The sequence below is a fragment of the Netta rufina genome, assembly GCF_964035555.1.
Source record: "Netta rufina genome assembly, chromosome: 1".
Taxonomy (NCBI): domain Eukaryota; kingdom Metazoa; phylum Chordata; class Aves; order Anseriformes; family Anatidae; genus Netta; species Netta rufina.
The window spans coordinates 151,823,278-151,829,277 of NC_140123.1; positions in this window are offsets into that span (position 1 = coordinate 151,823,278).

The following is a 6,000-nucleotide window of genomic DNA, read 5'->3' on the forward strand; positions in this document are numbered from 1 at the left end:
CCATTTAAGTGTATTTTGTGTCTGAATGGTGTTGCTTCTGTACAGTTTAAAGCAATGGCGAGTATATGTGGTAGTGTAATGAAATAGAGCCACATTACCTTGAGCAACAGGACATAGATAGCATTTGGAAGCAAATGAGCCAAAGCCTGTCTGTCACTGAAGTGAATGGCCTTTCCTGGAGCATGTTACACCTAGAAGAGAAATGGTGGAAACCATTTCAGTTTTGTCCATGCAAAAGTGAATGCCCAGCAGAAAGCAGAAGGATAGCTTATGGAATGACAGTCATGCTCATCTCATTTAATTTTACCTTTTTTCTCGTTCATGTGGAGTGAAGCCCCTGGAACATTACTAGCAGATTGCTCTTACCTCACTGGGAAAAGGTCATGCTGCAGGCCTCACTGGCAAGAACAAGATGGCTCAACAAAGTTGTCTTGGTCTCTGTGGAGCAGGGACTGTTTACCCTTTGTGTCTTGTACCTTGTCCAAACACACTGTCAGCCCTCCACTAATTGTATATAATAAAAGCAATTCTTCAAGCAAATCAAAGGCCCTTCATTGAGGAGGGATGATGTTTCCTTCCTTGACAGACAAATGACGCCTTGTGGGAGGCTAGGGAAGATGTTGTATAATGAAATTATTCAGCCAGTCATCTGAACACAGACCTGCGTAGCCCTCTGCTATGTCTGTGGTCAAGGAGCAGGTTGAAATGGAAGATCCGAACTTCCTTCCCCTCACCCCACTTCTTATTCTAGTGTAAGTTCTGGTTTGATGTTTTTGGGCTAGCAGCTGTCTCAGGACGTTGGACAGTAACAGTGGGAGAAAGAATATGAACCACAAGTCCCATCTGGATAGCTGTCTTGGTTTGAAAATGACTTTGGGATTTACTTTGGGGGTTGGGAGCAAGAGGTCCCTTGTACTTAGACCAAGCAGTATCTCCTCCAGTAATGCAGCGGACAACATCCCAAAGAAACAAAGAGAAGAAAGGAGATTTTGCTGCCAGAGTTTCTCTCTATTTTCATTTATCCTTGCGTAGTGTCCCAGAGGACTGCTTCTTGAGTCAGCTGTGCTGTGGTGCCAGGTGTGACTCAAACTGCTACTTGACTAATATTTAGTACATCATTCATAAGCTTTCTCTGAAGCTTGGGTGGGCAAATATGTTTCCCATTCCTGTCTCTGTCATAGACCAAATCCCAATTATTCAGATATATTCTGGGGGGGAAGGGGGAAACAAAACCAAACAAAAATAAAAAACACAACAACAAACAAGTGATGCCATGACAACTAGTTTAGGCTGCACTGAGGCTTTGTATTAATTACTCAGTAAAAAGGAATTTTCTTAGGAGACAACAGTCTGCAACTCAAGAAGTGGAGTAACACTGGGCATCGCATGACCTCAGCCACCCCTCTGAGCACACCACGATGTTAACCTGTTATTTGGGAACTGCATGGTCCCCTCTACCTCCCCAGTGGGCATCATATCCAACAACGTGGCTGCAAGGGGACAGCTGGCCTGGGATGGCACTTCAGTCTGGTTGCATCGTGCTAACAGGAGCTCATATCTCCAGGCATTAGCCTGATAAAGCTTGGTAAAAGACTGCAGAAGTCACTTTGGACTAGCAAAACCCAGATACAGAATATACCCTGGGAGGAAAATAGCTATGCTTCTTCCCTGTCGCCTACACCTCTCCAAACAAAAATACCCTGCTGTTGCTATGGGCTTAAATAGTTGATTCTCAGCCACGGTTTTTTTTTCCCTTTGAAAATGTAAAAAGGTCTTCATGGGGTGGATGTGCCTTTCAGGAACCTTTTCTTAGCGAGCATAAATTTTGTTTGTTTTTATAACAGCCATGTCGCTATGCGGTCTACAGGAACAAGGCTGCAGCCGTGATGCGGTGATGCTTTATAGTAGTGTGTATGGTGCTGTAATTCTTTATTTCTTGTTTCCTGTTTGAGAGTGAGAGCAGTTCATTCATGCAGGCCCTGGTAAGGTGGGCAAAGTAGAAAAGCAGAGCGACAAGACAGTGGGGAGAGGAGACACGGTAAGGACAAGCCACTGGGGATACCACTGTGCCTTCACAGAGCACATACCTAGTGTCACTTTTGCTCTTTCCTTCCTTTGCTCCATTTCCACCCCAATGAGAAGAGCTTAGCAGGCAACAGTTCTGATGAACATGAGCCTTGGTTTAAATGGGAATTCGTAGCCAAGCCTTTACTATCCAAAGTTCTTAATAGCTCTCCATGGTATTCTGCCAGGCTATTGTCCAAGCAGAGAAACCCTGCACTTGGCCAGCTCTGACACCGATCAGTCTAGTGCAGAGGACCAAAGTTAACAGAATGGTTGGTAAAGAAAAAAAAACAACAACAATGAAACGTCTCAGCAGTTTCTCCTATAAAAGGATCTGTCTGAGGCCCTTGGTTTCCTGCAGTATTTACCCACCCGTGCAGCTTTAAAGTTCGTGTTTAAGGACCAACTGCTGAGCTGAGAATGAGTTTGCTGGTGTTAACTTCGGGCTGAGGCTGGCAGTCATGCCACGTGGATTTAGCCATGACGTCTCCGAGGATGCAGAGATAGGTCACAAGACCAGAAGCGTCTCCTTCTCCTTGGATGCCCTCTAAGGGGGAGAAATGAAAGAGAGTGGATGAATACAAAGCAGGGAATATAAATTGCAGCATAAGTTCCCCAAGAGACCTTCCCTCCCTCCAAGCCCCAAACCACTGAAGAAGGAAGCAAAACCCGTCTTCAAGTGCCAGGAGCTGGGTATCTGTCAGTGACTGCGATGAAGCCTGGCCTTGGAGCAGCAGGACGAGTTCATTTTGCCTCCCCTCCATGGGTATCTGCTTCTACTACATCTGCTGCAGGGGACTGCAGTGTGAAGGCTTAGCACTTTAAATAGATCGCAGCTATCACCACAAAAGGCAGCAATAAAAGGGGTTCATACTGCAGCTGATGAATAGATGCAGAGCCGGCTTCCAACTTCCTCCTGCATCATGAGCAGAATGAAATGAGTGGTCCCAAGCCTGTGGCAAAGAATTTGCTGTTAGCATCCTGTTCTCTGAAAGGCCTCACACCCACTGAAATTAATGAATGCTGAGAGGCTGTGTACCTTTGGGGCTGCAGAACAAAACATTTAGTTCCGTGTGCTAACTATAGGCTCTGTGCCGTACATACACACACACACCCCCACACGCACTCTCTCGACACAGAATTAATTGTAAGCTAAGCACTCCCAACAGGAATAAAATCAAATGTCCGAGGAAAGATTATACTTTAAATTTATTTCTGAGATGCTCTGCCCGCAAGATACAAGAGATGTATGCTCTCTCTCTCTCTCTTAATATATACTCTCAAGTAAATATTATCTCTTATCTCACCAACTCCAGTGCTTGAAAGGATGATGTACTCTGCAGCACTCGCTTACTCTGTTTTGGTCTAACATTGAGAGGCTCTAACACACTTTTTTTTTCCTTTTTCTTTTTTCTTTTTTTTTTTTTTCCACAGACATAATTAACCCCTTTACTGCTGGCATAGCTGCAATATCAAGACAAAAGGTTTGTCTGTCTCCAAGCTCACTGTAGGTGGAAAAGAAAAAAGCACTACTTCCACTTCCATCTGTTTTTCCCTACTGCATGCTGCCAGCAGAATTGGTAGTGAAATTGTCTCTGTTCTGAGCCACAGTGTGAATGAACGTGGGCACGGTGATGCTAGGAGAGGAAATGGTTCTTGACCATTGTGCACGAGATCTGTGACTTCCTTCCAGGCAGGCACAGCTGTGAGCAAGGCTCCGAACAAAGCAGTAAGGAAAGCAAACACTCTTCTCCTGTTGCTCTCATCCACAGAGAACTGTGAGTGCAGGTAGATCCAGATGTTACTGTCAATAAGGTAGGAGGAGAAGCTGTAATCATAGCTCAAACAAACAAAACCTCTCCGAAGTCAACTCCCTCAGAGCCTGAGCATCCCTGGGCTGGGATTCAACCTGCTCTCCTGAAGGCAAGCCCTTTCCAACATCAATGGTGAGGCACAGCTCATTCTTAAAAGACCAGAGCTGGCAGAGTGCTCTAAGGTTTTTTTTTGGAGGTCAGATGTGGGCAAGGTATGCGTGGATTCTGCTAGATTAGGCAGAGGAAGGTCACATCTGAGGATCTGAGGGACTGGCTTAGCCCCACCCAAGCTGGTAGAAGATCGGGACATAGCAGAAGCAGAATGTCTGAAACCCACAGGGTTTTTACTGATGAAAATGTAAGCATGTAAAGAATTATGTGGGAGGATTTAAAGTTCATACACTTGGATTTAGGGTCCTCATTTCTGCCAGTAGCCTGTTTCAGATATTTTGTTCCTTTATGATCTCGGTCCAGGGCCTTTTGCTGTGGAAGTGAGAAGATTAGCGGTGCCCCAAGTGGCACCGTAGTGTGTTAATCTCCAGAGCACTTCATTCCAAGTTCAGCCCAAAGGTCTTTACACTGCTTTGCTTTGTATACAGCATCTGTAATCTATCTGGGCGTTTGCACCACACCACCGCTTCAGCTGAACATCTACATACAGGATGTCCTTTGTCAGCTGCTGAAAAGACACCACATCAAAGCAAGGACTGCTTGCTGGCACATGGCACAACTTCACGTCCCTTCCTACACAAGAAGCTCACCAACATCCTGCCTTGTAGCCTGCAGCCTGGCCTAGAGGACAGCTGAATGACCAAAGCATGAAATAGGGGACGTGCTGGTGCCCAGCTCTGCCTCAGTTTACCCTCTGTAAAATGGGGATAATTGCACAGCACTGTAGATGGGAAGCACAGGTGGGTCTCTGTCTAAAGTCTAGGGTGAAGTCAGTATAGAAAATAACACCGACATATTGTTAGAAGAGTGTTCTTTCACGCAGGACATTTTATAGAGTGATAGTTTTAAATTGGATGAAACAGTTCTTAATTAGCATTGCACATTGGAACAGAGTTTGTCCCGGATGACACTCACAAACAGCCAACAAGTTTCTGATCTAAAACAGACAAGGAAGATACAGGACAGCTGAACTAGAAAAAAAACATGGGAGGAAATATGTTGAAGATTATTTTCTAATCATTCATGTTGTTAAGAGCTTGCAATGTGTGCCTGTTACAAAGAACTCCATTATGGGAGAGAGGATTTCAACTGGAAAGGAATGGTTTTGTGCACTGAGAGATCATTTCGGCTGTAGAGGGAACATGCCAGAAGACACAGGGACAAAAGCTTAAACGTGACATGCTGAAATTAGCCGGGGGATTAGCTGGGTTAGCAATACGTGCCATTATCACGGCAAAAACAAAGTGCTCAAGAAGTTTCTTCCCCGTGATTTATGAGCCGGCTTTGAGAAAGCATCCTGCGCCAGCGCCATGAGAAAACTGTGAGCCCATACAGAAACACACCATTACCAGCTCGTGTGAGGAAACTCCCTCCATCCCATTTCAGCAGAGGGGTTGTCAGAGCGATGCTATTACTCTTCCTAAGGCACTGACAGCCACAAGCAGCCTTTGGGCTTTGGTGTCTGGGCAGGGGGTTGTGCCTCCATCTTCCCACCTGCGTTTCATTTGCCATTCCTCCTCGCAGACCCCGCAGACCCGTCTGCCCATGGAGAGGAGTGGCACATGCTGCACGCTGCCTCTGTTGCTGCACAGCTTTCCTGAGCTTGCCTGGCACAAGCCCTTAGCTCGGTGCAGGCTCTCCCACAGACTCTGCAGGGACGCTGGACGGCTGGTTTGTTTGTGTTTGTGTTTTTTTTTTTCCCTCCTTTCTCCCCAACCAACTCACAGTTAATCCATGACACACTACATCCCTCAAAGGGCACCAGACTATTCCTGTATGTGTGTATCCAGCTGAGAGGTGAGTGAGAAGAGGCAGACCCGCTTCGACACCCTATCAGTTATCTCTCCAGATAACCCCAAAGCTCACCAAGAGTCAAGAGGACAAGGCTGCTGTCATGCAAGCCCGGGGCAGAGCAATGCCAGATCTTAGTGAGGGTATCAGCTCCAGGAAT